The following is an 18,941-nucleotide window of genomic DNA, read 5'->3' as shown; positions in this document are numbered from 1 at the left end:
TTTAAAATACTTATTTAAATGCATCATTCAGTGTTTTTATTATTAGATTATTAGATTTTGGCATCAGGTATGAGACCCTGTCTGGAAAATACTTGATTAAAAATTACAATTACATCTGTGCCACCTCCCCAACAGTCTAATGTGCAAACAGTCACAGAGGATATTATGATTTAAACTTACATTCCTCTGAATGTATCATTAACAGGGAGAAATGTCTCGTACAACTTTCCTCCTGCATGATTTTTATCAGGTTTTAAATGAGAAACATTTCCTGAACATTATGGTTCTTTGGAAAAAAAACAAAACTGTGGGTGGATTTTAGTCATAGATATACTCAATTAAATGAGCTTATAATTACCAAATTATAGGTGTATACCACTGCACCTGGTATTTTGACATTTGACAAGATGCTATCAATGCCATGTTAATCTCTCCCAGTGGATAATTTACTTATGATTCACATATATTAAGCTGATGCGGGTTATGAAACAGATAACATTGTTTGTTACAGCAGAGTTTATTTAATATGTTTTACCCTAGGTCACCAAATTAGAGAAATAATAATGTTTAAATGAGCTCTTAATCTTGAAATGTCTATAATACAAAGTCTTAGATATGGATATGGTTTATATAGCGTGTATATTTTTTCAAAATGCCCATAGAAAGGTTAAAGAAACGCATTTGAAGTTTGTGTTAACTTTGGATATTTACTGTAGCTCGACTAATGAGAAGAATGTCGCCTACACAGTTTCAAGTTGTGGATGTGTGAAGGGGGAAAAAGGAGGGGAGGGGGTGGTCTTTTTTTGCCACTGTGAAGATGGCAGCATTCTTGGGGGGGCAATAATCCAGGGCATATATGCCAGTGCTGACAAAGGTCTGGAGTGTGTGTGTGTGTGTGTTGGTGGGGGGGGGGGTTGTCACTGATCCCTCAGAAGGCTAAATTTACTCAAGAGTGATGGGGACAGGTGGATTCAGCTGGGACAGAGCGGTGGGGGTGGCGGTGGCGATGGGGGGGTGTTGGAAAGAACTAAACCTGGTTTCAGTTCAGACGGAGATCGGGGGGAAAACACACAAACCCAAATCGGGGGTTTCTATTCAAAGCCAGCTGGTCTGGCTTTATCACATGAAGGACATTTATTTCAGGAAGTTTTTGTTTCTTTTTTCGTTCAACTGTCTCTTTTGTTTTCATTTCTTTATATATTTTTTTTAAATTTTAGACCTGTTTGATTGAAGCAGGCCTCAGCTGGTGCTGCAGGGTGTAACTTCCTGGGGAAGCAGAGAAACGGCACGGGTGAGTTTTTCTCTCTACACCTATATTCCCTTCCTTTTTTCCCCCCTCCTCTGAATCTCACTTTGTCAGTGGAAAACCTGTCTCCGTCAGGATTTTCAAAACGCACTCTGCACAGTGGGTCATGACATGTTTAACAGATCAAGCCATAATTTTGATATTTGAGCTGCTCAGTCTGACTGTATGAATTTATTTTGAAGTGCAGTTGACTAATTGTTTCATTATACCCTGGCTGGATTTAGTGAATGATGCCTTTGTCATGTCACCAAAAACAGAAACGGTTATCCTGTGAGGCAAAAAAATACATTTAATTGGTGTTTACTTTGACTTTTTCCTGCTCTTGACAAAGTAAAAAGACACCAGAGACACTGGAACACAGCTAAAGGAGGAGTCAGGTCCCAGCTGCCGACAGTCACCTCTGCGGAGCTCTTAGGGAATAGCGGATTGAGGATCGTACTTTTTTTTTTAAGTCTACATTTATGTCTCGGAGGAGAGACAAATGGTTTTAGTCACCTCGGTGGAACTTTATTGTGTTGTTTCTCTGCTTCTAATTCTTCACAGTCAGTTTAGGTTACTGGTACTTTCGAGGGTAATTGCTCAGAACGTCTCATTGCACAATCTGGAATTATCAGTGAGAGAAAAGAGCATGGCCTTAACATGCTGTTTGCTTTAGAAATGACTCATACCCTCAAGGTAGCTACCTTAGTGGCAAATACACACTTCAGTGGTTAAGATAAACTATGAAAAACTTTTAAAACAAATGAGAAACTTTAGTTATATCACAAAGAGGGGCTCCCTGACAATATAAAAAAATGTCTCTACTGTCGGGCAATAGTCTCAAACCAAACTGGTGGAAATTTATACTAAACCAAAGGCTTTGTTTAGGTTTAATGAGCGGTGAATAACTGTTGGATATTTTCCTCTGACATTTTATTTAAATGTATTCGTTGGATAAGATATGAGGAGAATTCCTGAATTTGATATCCTTATATTTTCATAACATGTTTCCATATGATTTTATTTCAGATAAAATGTATTTATTGCTAATTAAAATACAATTAACACTCATTAGGGAAAAATAAAACCGTTTAATTTCATCCTGTCTCATCGAATTACAAACAAAACTGTAGCAAGCAAAAATAGAGGAAAATTAATGAAATGAAAAAAGAACAGGGAGACATAAGTGTATGCACTCGTGTCAGTTACTTAATACCATGATGAGAGTTACTGTCCTCAACCCAAAGAGGCCGAACCTTGGAAACTTTGACCCAGTTTACAGGAACCGCTCTGTCCAGCACTTACACGTTTTCTGCCCCTGAATTCCACAGCTTTGATGGTCAACAGAGTTGAGGAAACACGTTGTTTTTGTTCTCTGTAGGGAAGCGAGCGCTCTTACGCAGTTGCCTCTCTGCCTTTGAAATTCACCTCATCCTGTCACTTCACCTTCACACTGCTCCATGAGTTTCATTGTGGCTGTTTCTTTATGCACCATGAACAGTGGGACCGCTTGTTGGTCTTCAGTGGAGAATGTAGACTACACCAATTTTTAGTCATAGTTCCTGACACTCGCATGTTTAATGTCCATCATGATTCAAAAGCTAAATCTTGTATCAAAGACAGAGATTTGTGGTCACTGCTTGTTTTAACTTAGTGATTCAGTGCAGATATGCTGTTTTCTGGTTTCCACTGTTTTTGTGTACATTAATAGGAAGGTTAAGATACAGCAGAGAAGTAATTTGTTGTTTTTATTCTGTAATAGCTGCTAGAAAGCATAGCAGTAGTCAGGGTAGCCGTTAGTTTCCATGGTTATGTGGTGGGCACCACTGATCCATATGCTCTTGAGTTACTGAAGATGCCCTGGTTTGCTGTAGAAATAGTGTTTCATTTTTTAAAGAAATTATAACTGAACTGAGACCTATTTCACATATGGAAGCAGTTTCTTTTGCAATGGCATGGAAAGCAAAAGTATCTTTGTTCCGCCGTAATGGCTCACAGTAAAGACACAGTCATTTTGCTCTTATTTTTCCTTTGCATTCTCTTCTATCATCTTTATTATATAATTTTGGAGGATTTCCAGCAGCAGTCTGGCCTCCTGTCTGAAAACTCTCTTTCCATCTACCCCCCTGAGCACTGTCGAGGCCAGAAAACAGTATGACGCTCCGCCGCCACTGTACAACGCCTGTGTGCCGGGGCCGCCTAAATCTACAAAACATGAGTGCTGGCGCGAGGCAGCTCTTTTGATCTGCAGCTAATCTCAGTTGCCTGCCTCCCCTCAGATCATGTCTGAATAAGAATGAGTAGAGGGGGGGTGATCCTGGAGGCACAAAGAGCTTTAGACGCTGCCGCTCATCTGCTGAGCTCTGGCGTGTAACGCGGGCCTGCGCCGATGGTCGCTAGGTCTCGCTATCAAACATAAGCGCTGGGGAACCCTCTTATAGACACACGTTATGTTCCGCTCCACTTGCTTTTCTTCACAGGGAGATGCTATCAGCTGCTTGTTGGGAGTGTGGGAGAAGTTGCACAGCCATGCTGAGTGATCTTTAATTGTCAGGGGAATTGGCTGAGGTCAACACCAGCAGAGGGGACTTCTGCTGTAATGGTTACAAAGGGAATCGGAAACAGTGATAGTCTTATGTGCTATAAGCTCACTGTAATAAAATACAGGTTGGACACCTGTCACTCAAACATACTCAGTAAAATACTGTCATCTTGTGTGGTGATGCTGTTTCTCAACCTGACCAGATCTGTGTGTAATCTGATCCCTGATCTGAAATCAGTGGGATCCACTACTGGTCAAGAATTAAAAGATATTTCAAAAAGAAACATCTTCTTTGAAATGTTGGTTATTTAAGATATGATTCATTTGAATGTTCTTTTCAGCAGCTGCAAAATAATGTGATATCGATAACATATTGTAAAATGCTCTTATTTGTATTTATACCTTCAGATATTGATCATGGATTTTGCTCAGATGCAGTTATTTAGCTCTATTGGGTTCTAATACTATCTAACTGTGTTACAGACACAGCTCTGGAACCATTTCAGGAAACACCAGGGTGCACCTCTTGAATAGAGACAAAAAAAAACTTTGTCATGGCCCCTATGTGGACAATAAAAATAAAAAAAGGAGTCCATGATATAAGATAGAAAGTGTGTGCAGTTGCCCTTGCTACAGCAGAGGGACTTTAGAGGGAGATAAGGAGAGTAGAGAAAAGTGTCAGTAGCATGGAATAAATTCAAAATAACAATATATAGTCAATCTATGTTTGCATGTGGGATAATTACTAATATTGTGCCAGGAGGGAGGCAGAGCTCCCCTGCAGGCAGCACATTTAATTACACAATGTGCTTTTTATATGTAGCAGGTGTCACACTTCATCTGCCATACATTTATGACATGGATAACATTAAAACACTTCGATGGTAAAATTTTCATCTTCATCAAGTTAATTACTCTGCAGACAAGATCAAGAGTGAATACAAATACATGTAGTCAACAGCTACTCTTCTAGATATCAAAATGCTTTTTGGATGTTTGTCTTATGCACAGGATTTGTTAACCAGTTATTACTGAACGATAAGAAATGAAAGGAGGCATCGACTGAGCTGTATCAATTATTCAGTTTCATTTATATTCCCAATAAATAATCAATCATCTTTCTTACTTAAAGTCGAAACTTAAGTTAAATCTCATCTTGACAAAAAGGTGCATGAAAAAGTTTCCAGTTATTTAATATGGCTTCACAGTGGCACGACTGTAGGTATGAGTGCACGTGTATCTGCGTGTGTGCACGTGTCTACATGTACTCATACATAGTTAAAACATGGTAGTATGACAAAGTGAAGAAGCAACAGGTCTGATCAACAGCTCACCCGTCGGCACTGTCCGTGCAGTCACAGGACCATGGGGCTTTTCCTATGATGTAACTGGAGCGTCAGGCAGAGCAGCTTGTGTCTCATCCATAATGCATGCAAGGTGTACAGACAGAATAGTGTTGGTTAAACATGACACATGCAAATCACCGGTGATGTCTCTCGTTTGACTTCCCGCGGTAAGGGGCCGTTGTTCGGCCACTACGGTTTCAGTCTTGTTATTCCTGAGCTCGACTCTGCTTTGTGTGGGTCTGATCCAGGAGGGTGCTGTTCTGAAAGTTAACCATGAGGACGAGGAAGTGTGTGAAATGGTACAGTGAGTTTCAAGCTCGCCAGACCCGGTTAATGGCCAAGCCATACAGAAAAACTGTGTTATGGAAATGAACGCTCTTTATGGCTTCACTGAAAAATTAGTCAGACCATTACGGAACACAGCTGCTAATGATAAGCAGACATAGCAGAGTGCTGACCAGAGCGGTGATAAATATAATTACTGCAGTGGCTTTATGTTTATGAGATATGTGGGATCATTTAATGTCCAAACTGTGCAGATAAAAATCAGCTGATTGTGGAGGGATTTCTTTACTTTGTTTCAGCGACAGATGAACCGCCTGCAGTTTATATGCTGTCATTCCAGGACAACATTACATAGTTGGAAGCAATTTTTGTGGCGACATATTCTTTTAAACCACATAAAATTGTAATTATATATATCATATTTTTGTGAAGACAATTACCTCAAGTTGCTATAGAATATGGCTCAAATCAAAAAGTGTTTAAAACCACTGCTTTCTGTCAGTGGTAGAATTCTCAAGGTAATATTGCCTGCAAGCTAAATTTAGAAAGCAGGCTGGAACCTTCATATTTCAGCTCATTTGAGTATACAAATAAATACTTGCCTCAGAATCATGGATTTCTTTGTTTTATATATTTTGTAATATGAGGACGTATGATTTCAGTTAATTAACTGATTTTCTCACCTTTACTCCTCTAATTATATTGTACAGTGGTACAATACATGTGACTATAATTACTAATGATATTGCCCCCTGAATTTCATTATAAACCTTATTAATAAGGAGCTCCATCATCATGTGTAATATCTCGCTCTGGATGACTTAAACAAAGACCGAGCGCAGATCGACGGGGAAATATCTCTCATCTCTCCAGTGTGAGGCGGCTTCTGAGGCTGGGGAGTTTTACCTCAGAGCTGAACCCAGATGTTCGGGCTGATCGAGTCCTTTACAATGTATATCTGATCTGTTCACATGATCATAGAGTTACTGAACTATAGGTGGGTTAAATGTGTATATATAAAAGTTGCAGTACAGAGTACTACGCTGATACTTACATCACATTGCAATTTAATTGATCTGATCTGATCGATATTAAATATTGACCATATATTGCTGATATGGCATTAAATCAATGCATTTGTTTGTTTTTTATTATGACTATTTTGCAAATAGATTCCTCTGTCAAGGCTTAATTTCTCCATTTAACTCAATATGTGCCTACTCAATTCAATAATACACTGTAAAAATAAAAGGTTATTCGACAGGAATTTACAGTATTATTTACAGTTTTGTTGTTTCTCCTAAATTAAGTGTCTGTCAGTGTCATAAAAAATACTGTAAATAACTTAAGATAAAAGTTGAAATATGTTAATTTATACATTGGGAAATTATATATTTGTTTACAGGATAATTCAATTAATCAATGGTCTTAAATGTTAAATTTAATTTGATGCAAAATAGAAAGAATACACATCCCATTGCTGAATGCTTGTATTTATGTCTGTATTAAAAAAATACAGAAGAACTCAGGGTTTTTACTATAATTTGATGGTGAGTGTTTGGCAACTGTTGCAACCAGATTTTTTTTTACCAGTTTTTACCGTACATGTACATAACGGCAAAATAAACTAAAGCCATAATTTTCAACATCACATGTTCATCAACTCTCGCGCTGCCTCCTAACAATCATATTGATCTCGCCATAAGACAGACATACACACAAACACCTGCGCACACATGTGCAGGAGTAAGATCTATAGATCTCCAGCTGAGCCTGTGAGTAAAACTGGCCCGCAGGTCTTTCCGTGCCCCCTGTGAAGAATTTTGTCGTCAAATCATGTAGCATCATTCTGGTGTCAAAACACTAAATATCTCTTGGAGTCAATAGGGAACGGACGCAGGGAGAGTGACTGCGAAAAAAGTGGTAAACACCAAATAAAGATGGAATCATGCTCAGACATATCTGACGCACAACAAACACTCCATGTGTCTCGTAGTGCCTCAGTAATAGCTGGCTAATTCTCAGGAGCAGCGAGGCAGCATGCTTGACAACATCATCTATTCTGACAGGCAGATTTTGTTTTCACGTGAACATGATTGACAACAGATTGCACTAAGCCGGGGCTGTTCCTGTTTGCCCTGGAAATGTGTTTGTTTTTATCTTTTGCTTGAGAGAGACATTCCTTTCTTTCTGCCTCAAAAAAAAAAAAAAACGCACACATTTTCAGGCGAGCTGTTCTGTGTATGTGTGTGTGTGTGGGCGTGTGTGTGTGCGTGCGACACATTCTGTGAAGTGACTGCCAGGAGAGGCTTAAGAAACAATCCAAGCAAGATCAATATCAGCAAACCGCACTTATGTGTTTGAGTTAACATCCAGTCGCAGTTTCCCTCTCCTCTTTTCATGCACGGCTGATGCCAAACCTCACAAAATTGCATTTACCCAAAAGCCTAAAGTGTGTGTATACACACTGTGACATATCTGAAATTACATAATTGTTTTGGCAAACTGTTGATTTTGCTCCACCGGGCCTTGATGACACTGTCAACCCACACTTAAACACACACACACACACACACACACACACACACACACACTCACCTCAAGACATAAGGTCGGCAGAAAGGGACAATAGCTAATGAGTTAGGAAAGTTTCAGAAGGCAAGAAACTAATCATCTAGTTTGTTCTAATTAAGGAGAAAATGCTTTGGCTCAGGATAACACAAATGCCAAATCCTCCACACTCATCTTTTTTGCACACACTCACACAACTCCAAATTAACTTCAACACACTGACTTTACACAAATGTAATATCAGGCTTCGTTACTTCGAGCCATTTCTAACGTCTTTAGATTAAGCTGTAGACCCCCACTCATGAGAGCTGAACATACTGTACAGCAGGTCCTCCCTACTTTGCATTAAATGTGGGAGCTCAGAATGAGGCTGTTAGTGCGCCTTCACTATAAGTTTATCCCTGTAGACAAGTCAGACAGTCGTTTATGAATATGCATGAGCCAGTGTTTGCCTCGTTTAATGATTTTTCACCATTAGAATGTATTCAATCCACCTCCCCCCATTTACTTCTCTGTATTTCATATGGCTATTGAGCACACGCACACAGAACTGCACATGCACAAACTACTTCCAGGTTCACTCCTAAGACGTCCTTCTTTCTTTCTCCTCCCAGGTGCCAACCAAACACAACCTCAAGCATCGTGAATGCTGAAAAAGACCTCTATACATGAACTACTGACAGCACAGTGAAGCTAGAAGACTGAGGAACACTGCCAGCAGACGAAAGGAACCTTGAATGTGGTACGTACTAACACTCATGGCACCCATAGGTGTTCATATGTCAGTGGGCGATTTAATGCAATTGCCAGTAGCACAAGGTAATACGTCTAAAAGGAGGGAATTGTTTCTATGAAGTCACATCTGTATGTTTCTTTCACGTTTCTGATATGTGAAGCCATTGATGTCTGCCATGTTGCATTCATGAACGCACTGTGTCTAACAGACTTGCACCCTATTGATTATCATGGAGGTCTGGGGGCCAGAGGAAAGGCTATTAAAGATTAAAGGGTCAGGTGATGTGAAGGTGGTATCCCGAGTCATCAGACACCAGCAGCTTCAGTTACAGGCTGTAATGTTTGCCTGTCAAGCAGATTAGCCAGCTTGATTTATTTATTAACTGATTTCATGTCCCTCCATTTCCTACCTCAAATGACTGGCGGACTGAATGGGCGGGCGGCTGCCTTCATGGCTGATGCTTCACAGGTGAACTTAAGGGGAAGGGGGAGATTGCTTTGTGTCTACCTACACTTTACACGGTCTTATGAAAGGCATTTACAATTCAGACAAGGGAAACTTGGAGGAAAATGCTCTTCAATTTATCTACATATAGAATCAAGAAGGGTTGGATCAATGCTTTCAGTTAAAAAGTGGATGATGCCAATTCAATGAAGGTAAGGATACTGGTAAAACCAAACACCACCTGCTCACTAAGGTCTTTGGCCTAAGTTAAGTGTCCTTGTCCTTGGGTCTCTTCATAAATTCAAGTTATAATTATTATCATTATTGTTAATACTGAAAGTGCAGGGGTGGATCCAGCGGCTGGGCCAGGGGTGCACTGGCCCCAGCTGAAATCTGATTGGCCCTGGAAGTGGCCCCTTGGTCAATTACTAACTATATAACTAATACATATGACAATTTGTTAAGAGTTGCTATTTTCTGAGCTTTTCATGTGTTTGAACAAAGAAGAATTTTCAAAATACAATCAATGATTAGTGGCTTTGCATAAATCTATAGAGCTAACAGAAGGAATGACCTTAATGTGCACTGTACTGAATCAGGAATCTTGCGTGGATGTCGGACATTTAATTGACTCCTCTGTGAAAAGTTAGATTAAAAAAAAATCCTAGATCTGCCACTGCACAAATGACATCCCAAAAAATGCTGAAGAACTAAAGACTTATGTTAATCAAAATCTGGGATTATATATTTTTCTTTTTTACAAAGACGGATTCATGAAAACCCAAGAATGAGGCCTGATGGTGTATCTGACTATAACAGGCTTCATTCAAGACAGCCATTAAACATTTTCTAAAACGATACATCCCCCCCGTATAATGTGAGTATAATACAACTGTGGTATTACAAGGCTTATCAGGCGATACATCTCTGTACAAAAAGCCATCACGCTGCCTGTCTGTGTCTTATCTGAAGTGGCAAACTTGCTCTTCTAATTGTTGCCTTCACACTAATAGAGTGGATGTTTTGAAATCATGTGGTTGGATGGATAAAGGCCTGGTAATTCCCCCATGCTCACTGTCTGTGTCAGCGCTTATCTATACTGTGGGAGATAGCTGGGTCCTGGAGAATGATTGGCAGCACGCATGCGGGAGGTGGAAGGTTTATAGAGACTCAGAAAAACAGGAGGCATCATTAATGCTGTACAGACATGGAGGAATTTGTTGCGGAATTGAATAGGCCTATTATCAGAGGGTTATTGAACACATAATGCAACAATAAGTCTTAAAATCTCAAAGTGAATGTGATGCATGTACAAGGTCTTTGCAGAAAATTGTGTAAAGTTTTCTCTACTTGAGGACAAGGGGATTTGACTTTGCTGTGTTTTCATTTAAAAAGGGAGGTTTTCTGTCAGGACTGATTGGGATAAAGTTGTTTTGAGGCATGCACGAAACAATAAGTGCGAAAAGTGGTTGTGCCAAAAACTAAAACACAACTTTTTCAGCATGGATTTAGCCTCATAGTCTAAAGTGGGCTGCAGACGTTTAACTTAAGGTGGCGTGCGTTGCTCCATTAGTTAAAGCACACATTCCCCATCCTCCTCCTCCTCCTCCTTCTCCTCCATGCGCTCCGTCTCTATGAGCAGTTAATTGTGCGTCCACTCTATCGGGACCGGCGCGATAATAACGCATTAAAGAGCCGTGCCTCTTTCATTAAAGTGGAGTTGGAAAATGTGAGACCGCCCCCTTTCCAGGAGTCAAAAATTAGAGAGAAAGAAGGAGAGGGAAGGGAGAGAGAGAGAGAATCGATTATTTCGCCTAGAAGTAGAGGAGAGAGGGTTTAGGGGGGAAACGACTCGGTCAGGATTGTGTGGGAAGGAGCAGAAACAAGCTCTCCAACATCAAACCCCGACAGCCTCCAGACGTCCAGCAGCAGCGGGGCTTTACGCACAGCGCCACCACCGCCGCTCCACCGCCGCTCCTGTCCACCGGCACCGCGCAGCGCAGAGAGAAGAGGGAGGGAGAGAGAGAGAGAGGGGGGGAGTGAGAGAGAGAGAGAGCAGGCGACGCGTCCTCGCCGCCTCCTGAGCAGACACTGTCCGATCAGAGAGAGAGAGAGAGAGAGAGCGAGAGAGAGGGAGAGAGAGAGAGTTTCCTCTGACATTATAGAGAGACTCGTACCACGCACTGTAGGTTACTTTTTTTCCCCCTCCCGGCGACGTCCTCCGCTAAGTTGCGCTCCTGGATTTTAAGTGCGTCTTGGCGAAGTCCATCCTCATCCAGCAGCGGCTGCGAAAACCCTCCTGTCAATCGGCCGGAGCCAAACAACCGGCGCGGACCGGCGCTTGTTGTACCTCTCATTTCAACCCGGACACGATTTCACGCACAAACAAAGTAAGTACCGCGCAGACAGCACTTCTCCATTCACTCGCAAACATCTCCGGGACGCATCATAGACTACACGTTTATTTTTAATCTTCCAGAGGATGAAACTTATGTGGAGGAGTGTGGGGGGGGGTCTATTTTTCGATGCGCGCTGCCTCCTCAACAAAGTAAAGTAACTGTGTCCATCGATTTGTTATGACCCTGATCGACTTATCCCGGTAACAACAGTGTGCTGGGATATAATTACAGGCTGACACCAAATATCTGTTTATGGTCAATTAGAAGAGTGAAGGTCTGTTTCGTGTTTTTGATCTGGAGTGTGAGTGTCGACCTTGTGGAGCTTTCTCGTGTCCACATGCAGGCGCACAGCCCCAGAAGCTGCAGCTACTGAACAGGCTGCCCTCCGTAATATAACCTGATAAAGCATGTTCTGATCCCCTGTGCTGTGATGAAAAGTTTCACCAGTAGTTTAAAACGTAGAGTTAAAGCTATTGTGCATGTATTTATTTTTTTTATATTACCAAGTGATCTGACAAGAAACCTTAAAAAACTCAGATAAAGGCAATGAACAAATATAGTTCTGAAGTTTTAATATTGAAAATAATTTGCTGTGTTACAGCAAAAGAGTCAATCATGATAGCAGCCTTATATTGTGGGTTTAAAAGCAACTGTAATTATTTTCCAGTAGTTTGAACGCACTATACTGAGGTACACTATTGCCCTGCATTGATTTAAACTTAATCAGAAAGAGATGCATATAGGTAACTTTCATAAATATAAATACAGAGAGTGGTGTAAATATTAATCATTTCCAAACTAGAATATAAAAGAGCACAGTTTGTCAGATTTATTTGGACGCTTATTCCTACAGTGGTAACCGTACTGTACATCAGAGTTTGGCGTGTTCAGGCTGAATTATACTTTCTTCTCTGTGACTTTAGGTCTGAGCTTGTTTAGACTTAATTCTACGACACTGAGGAGGTAGTATTTACACAGGGACTTTAGTTCAGTCTCATAAGGCTCAAAAGAACCTGTTGCAGTCAGAGGATTAATAAACACATCATAATTAACCTGTGACAACTTTCACAGGTTGCAGCTTTAGAAATAAAAAATGAGATTTATTTGTTTTGAACTCAGGAGTTGATATGAGGCCCTGTGATGAAATGTGCAGACGCACTAAGGATGGTGATAAAATGTAAAATTACTACACCGCACTTAATTTTAATTTGGACCCATTGTGGCACTGACTAGGTTGTGTGCATACAACTCATGCTCATTAAAAATGAGCATCGAAGTAAATCTCTATCATTTTATTGTGAATTTATAAACATTAATTTTATCACTTAAATAAATTCTGTCCATTTTAATGTTGAGATAGCTGCAGTTTTTAAACTTAAAACTCTTATATCCTCATCTTTTTTTATTGAGATCTAAAAGAACTATTTAGATCTAAGAGAACTAAAAGCTATTAAATTTGAAATATGGTTTATTAGTAAGGCATTTTGAAGGCACTCTGGAAAAGTACATTTTTAAGTGATAAAGTGTTGCTGTCTACTGCTGCATATCGACCTAATTTGTGACTCTGTGAAAAGCGTACTGCATACATTAAGTCATTTACTGCTTGATTGCATTTTATAGTTTTCTTTAAAAAAAATAAAGCCTTTATAAAGCTCAGGCAATATTTAAGATGCATTTTTCACATTTTAAGAGGGTGAAGTGTCCTGAGCATTGTTCCGTCACTTTTTTATAATCCATTATGCTGTTTTTACATGAGTTGTGTACTCATAAAAAAATATAAACGCATATTACTCCATTAAAAGATTTTACACATGGCCTTCCCTCTTCTACCCATCGTCAATGAAGTTGTTCTGTGTGGCCTGTCTGGCCTGTTGCTCTCTTGGGATTTAGCGTTAGGTTAATCCGCTCAGAGGAAGGTGAGCGCTCGCATGTGGACCTACGATTACACACAGAGGACTCTGTCAGCCAAGCTGTGTAATCTCAGAGACCCTGTGCAAACACGCACACACTCACATGCACAAGCACGCAAACACACATGCATAAAGACAAAAGCATGGTGTGTCCCTTTCTACCCCTGTCTTTCTTTGTACGCACACAGTTACACACTCACACACACACACACTGCGACAACCACACTCTGGTCTGCGCTGCCTTTATTTCTCTCATTCTCTTAAGACCTCTTCCTCTTGACAAATCATTTGGGATTTTGGGTGCTGATTCACAAAACCAACAGTGACAACACACTCTTACCCTTCTCACAGAGAGGGATTAGAAGGTCACGTGTCCCTGTGATTGGCCAGGGCATTGAGCCGATTGTCAGGGCACTTTGCTGTACACCAGGGGCTCAGTGAAGCTTTAGTTAAGTGAAGGAGAGGGACACACTGTGTGCCATGCTCAGTATCCATGTGTATTGATATCGGCTGAATAAAGAGTTGCTAATATCTTTAATCATGAATATAATTGTGTGAATACTTGGTTTCACTGGCAGGCCAAGATGTGCATGACCAGAAAGAGTGAGTTAGCCTTCGAGTGCTGTAAAGACGTGTGCCATCAAGCTTGCATCTTTAAAAAAAACTGAAGGTGGAAAGTATACCTCTGTCCTGCCTCATTGCACAGACATTTCGTACTGTACAGAAGGCACGTTTCAAGATTCCTTCCTCGTGGAAAGCCAGATCTAAGAAAACATTTTTTCCTCTTAATGGAAACATCCGAAGCATTTACGTTTAAGCAAATAATTCAGTACCCCCCTTTTCCTATGCTTTAAAGTATTTTTTTCTTTCGCTAATGGTTTCAAATATTTTGGAAGGGGTTTGCAGAGTTTGCTCAGTGAAACGCTCATTTGCAGATTGCAGGTTGGCAAGATCCGGAGGTAGATATTGAAGAAAGTGTAATTGGACTTCATGCCCTTTGGGTCAAACAGGGAGGTTAATATAAGAGTCAATTGCAGGGAATCATATTGACCTCAGATATAAGAAGCATATAAACTGTCAGGAGACATCACCTGAATTTCCTGTAAATAATATAGTTCATGTTGTTTTTTATTATTTTATATAAACGTTGGAGATGCACTTGAAATCCAAATGTGAAAAAGCAAAGATAAGCTCTCTTCTCAGTAAATGCATCTGACGAATAATGTGGAACTGTTAAGTCATTTGTTAGAAAAACTTTTTTTTACTTGCCTGTTTATAAGCAGATGAAAACACTTAAGTTTTATAATAACTCAAGGGCTTGTTGTATTTGTGTTTATTGCACAAGGCAGGTGTTCGCTCTTGCTGCATGGGAGGAAAAGTCTCCTTTTTTTGTTTTTTCGACACATTTTTATCGCGTCAATGAAAAGCATCGGGCTCAACCTCGCAGTGTGTTTATTTACTCATTTCCAACAGATCTCCCTTTCATTGTCCTAACTGTTGTGCATGTTAGAAATGTTTACCCAAATGTTTCTTTGCCTTAGGAGCACTGTCTGTGTAGCTTCATAAGTGCTGCAATTACTCATTAAACTTAAAAAAAATAAATAAATAATAATAATAATAATAATCCAAAGTAAGTAACACAGTCCTTGAATGGTTTATGGTGGATGGAGTGCATATATTTGAATATGTCCTGGTTTCTGCATAATGATGCAAAGTCTTCTTCTGTCTCTATCTAGTAATTAGCGGTGACGTTCCGCAACTTTCTCTGTACACTGTAAGTGGATGGGGGTGTGTGGGGTTTGTTCACTGGGGTGTTAAAGATCACAGAGGAATATATCAGGCTTTGATGTTTAATTGTATTGTAAAACACATTTTAGAATATTTCTGCATAAAGTAGACTTCTGGCTGTGCTGTGCTTTGTGTTTGCTCTTTCTTTGTGTGTTTGTCTGTCAGTGTGTGCTGTGTGTCTGGGAGGTGTGTGTGTGTTCAAGTTTGTGCCTTGTCTCCGTCTGTTTGCGCATCACAATGTTTGTGCTTTTGTTTTTTTTTTGTTTTTTGTCTGAATTTTGTGAGCGTGTTGCTGGTGTATATTCAAATGAAACTGCGTGTGTTTCTCTTTCTCCTTTCTTCTCTCGCTGAAGAGGGGAGGATTTGATGTCTGCGATGATGGAGCAGTCTGGAAAACGGTGTCAATGTGAGGGCTGTAAAGGCAAACTGAGAAAATAGATGCTCAGAGAGACAGAGAGAAAACAAAACACACACACACATACACAGTAAAAACGTAGATAGAAATGTATTTTAGCTGAAGTGAGTTAAAAGCAGAACCACTGCATTTTTTAATTTTTTTTGGGCCCCAGATCAGGTATTTTTCATTAACGCGAGATGCATTTGTGATGTCATGTTCAACACATTGATCTAGATGAACAGGATGTCCTGCCTTCTTCTTCCTGCTTCCTTTTTCCTGCCTGGCCTGTTGGTCATTATATGGCGGCAGCTGCCTGCTGGGTGGTCCGCGCTCAGCACTGCTGACCACACGATCATGGTGTCAGCTGCGGAGCCCACCTAAAGAGACACCCAAAACACCTTGCCATACTTGAGGCCTGCTCCCTGAGATATTTGGACAGTGAGAGAGTTCAGGGAGGCAGTGAGGCTGGAGGAGAGCAGGGAGCAGAGTATTTTGGATGATAAGACAAAGAGAAACATTTAGACTAGACGAGAGTTTGCATCTCTTTGTCTAAACACACCAGACTGAATGCCTCAGCTTCAGCATCCAGACTTGATCTTTAATGTTAAAGACAAGTCATATGAGAGTTATAATGCTTAAAGATGAGTTCATCAACTTTAATAACAGACTTTTACTTCAGTTGTAAAAGAGATTTTACGCTAATGAGAAATTAGATTTTTTATATTTTTATTCAGTTTAACAGACAGAATCCAGACATAGTAACACCACATACAGTGTTTATCCATTACTGCTGCAAACATATTGTGCGGTAAATCCAAAATTAACTGAGAATCCTTTTTTTTTTAGTTTTTTGGGGTTAGTTTGAGGGAGAGGTATTTGCTGTCTGTGTGCAGAAATGTGGCGACATCAGGCACGTTCCATGATAAAACACAGTACCTGACCTGTGAACGGTGAGGGGCAACTTCTCACCCCCTAATATATTTTCAGAAACCTCCCCCCCTCCATCTCCCTTTGGTGTGGCACACATTTGGACGACACCCAATGTGAAAAAAGGGAGGAGGGGGGTGGAGAAACGGTGAGAGTAAGAAAAAAAAAAAAACTAGAAATGTTTCCCAGTGGCTGTAATTTATCTTTGTCACGACTGCAACATAGCCGAGTCATTCTGCAACATAGTCGCACAGAGGCAGCTCTGTGCCTTGGCCTCACACAAGCTCACATCCATCTGAAACCCCTGCTCTCTCGGCTGCCACGATCTGCCGCCGCTGCTGCCGCCACTGCTCCCCATCCACGCTGCTGCTGAGCCTCACATTGCTACCGGGTATTTCTTTTTTCAGCAGATCTCATGCTCATACTGGATTAAGAGGAAAAGGGAGTCAAAATGTACCCAGTCAGGAAGATTGTTGGAGTAAATTCCAAACAATTGGCAGAACTGTTATTGTATTTATGTCTTTGTGCTGCTCCAAGGAAGTATATTACAGTCTTAAAGATGATGCTTGTTTTTCTCCAGACATTTGGGCAAAGTCTGTAACATCAAGAAGGTTCACTTTTTCAACTCTGAGGGGACTGTGCTGTTAAAAATGCTGTTAACACCGTCTAAGTTGAGAAAAAGCTGTATAAGAATCCACGCTCAGTGCTCCCCCCTCTTCCATCGAGCACGCAGCTCAACCAGGCATCGTCCTGCCAAAGTCCACACCAGTGTTCCTTTCCACTGTCATCTGTGCCATTCCCACACCAAAGGCCGGCCTGTAAAATACTGTGCAGCAACAGGACTGTTTTGAACACTTGACATTACTTAGCTGACCAGAAGTAAAAACGCACGACAAAGAAAATGTAGGAAAAAGGAATTGTGCTGCAGCGACATGAAGAAATTAAAAAGAAAGAAAGACAAAAATGAATTGTGTTCCAACTTTTCAGCTGAAGAGTATCAAACGTAATAACACGTAATAATGAACAGCGATGTGAAGGGTGCCCTGAGGGTGAAGCAACGCCCCGTACACACACACACACCTTTTTTTTCTTTGACGCTCACTTTTTTTCGGCCCAGCTCCTTCTGCCCCATGATGTATGGCTTTTTTCTACAGTGGCTCTTCCAAAGTGCAGCTCGTGATGTCATTAATTTTATTCATACTTTATGGATGCTCTGTCTAATAAAAAAAAAAAAAAAAAAAAGGAGAGGGACAATGTGAGGAGAGAGGGAGGAAGATAGAGAGAAGGAGAAGAGATGGTGTTGCGGAAGGAGATTTTCAGTGCAGATGCATGTATAATGAATGAGGGGGGCACTTTGTTTGAAACTCCAGCCCGGCGCTTCACTTCAAGGTTTGCTGGGCAGAGTGGGGCCTTGTGATCTCACACCAACCACTCTCTTTATTCTGCCAATAGATGCTTTCACCTGGCACAGTGGTTCAACCCGGTGGAAAACCAAATAACCTTGTGTGTTTGTGTGTATAAAAGAATCACACACACACTAACAGAGCACTGACAATGGAACAAGGGGTTTGGTAGAAAGGGTGAGGAGCGGGTGTGAGAGGAAAGAGGTGAGTTTGTATAACAGCAGCAGTGCAATGACGCCCAGACGATACTGAGGAGAATACTGGCACCAGGCCCACACTTCCTAAACAGTGCTCTCTACAGAAATAGCCCAGCCTTGATATTGACTTTTGTCTGCTGTGTATGTATGTGTGAGGATGTGCACATTCGAGCATGCTCACTGCGACTACAGGGATGGTTCTATTGTCTAGTGAGGAGTTTTTCTACTTTGTTAGTATTTGTTAATAATTGTTGCATGGTGACGTTGGTTGGTTATCTGTATCCCGGTGTTTGTGTCTGGGCATGCAAGGGTTGAAAGTGTGCCGATGAAGGAGCCGCCTTTATTAATTTGGGAAAAAAATTTGCCTCCGTCTTATTTTTGGACGCCACGCTGGACTCACGGTTTTATAAATAGCTGAGGGAATGTGGGGGGATACCTGTCGTGGCTCCGGCCTGCCTCCAGTCGAGTCCCAGCGCCTCCACGTCAGCCTTCTCCAGGCTGTACGGCAAACAGCCACCCCCCCCCCCAGGGGCCAAGCAAACAGGATGGGACTGAGATTGAGGGTGTGAGAAAATCCGTCTCTGGAGTAAAAACCCAAAAAGGCTCACAGTTCAGCGTGAGTGGCCTTATCTGACACTGTCAGATTTAGTCAAGCATGGATTAAAAAAATATAACAAGTTAATTCCTTCTTACGAGTACTGAGCAGACTTG

The 18,941-nt window shown here is 40.9% G+C and overlaps 1 protein-coding gene across 16 annotated transcripts in view; it reads left to right on the top strand.

The window, feature by feature from the left end:
• The first annotated feature begins 1,029 nt into the window (after positions 1–1,029).
• mef2cb (myocyte enhancer factor 2cb) overlaps positions 1,030–18,941 on the top strand; it is a 72,140-nt gene continuing 54,228 nt past the window's right edge. For 9 of the 16 annotated variants that reach the window (XM_069523902.1, XM_069523897.1, XM_069523896.1 and 6 more), the window contains exons 1-2: positions 1,030–1,291; positions 8,644–8,771. The gene's annotated coding sequence lies outside the window, so the exon portion shown is untranslated. Of the gene's footprint in view, positions 1,292–8,643; positions 8,772–10,936; positions 11,600–18,941 lie in introns of those variants that run through there. The other 7 variants (XM_069523900.1, XM_069523895.1, XM_069523898.1 and 4 more) reach the window with 2 other exon arrangements.

This window comes from Paralichthys olivaceus, chromosome 4 (genome assembly GCF_024713975.1).
Source record: "Paralichthys olivaceus isolate ysfri-2021 chromosome 4, ASM2471397v2, whole genome shotgun sequence".
In the NCBI taxonomy this organism is placed as follows: domain Eukaryota; kingdom Metazoa; phylum Chordata; class Actinopteri; order Pleuronectiformes; family Paralichthyidae; genus Paralichthys; species Paralichthys olivaceus.
Note: the sequence above shows the minus strand (reverse complement) of the source record. Positions and strands in the feature narration are given on the sequence as shown.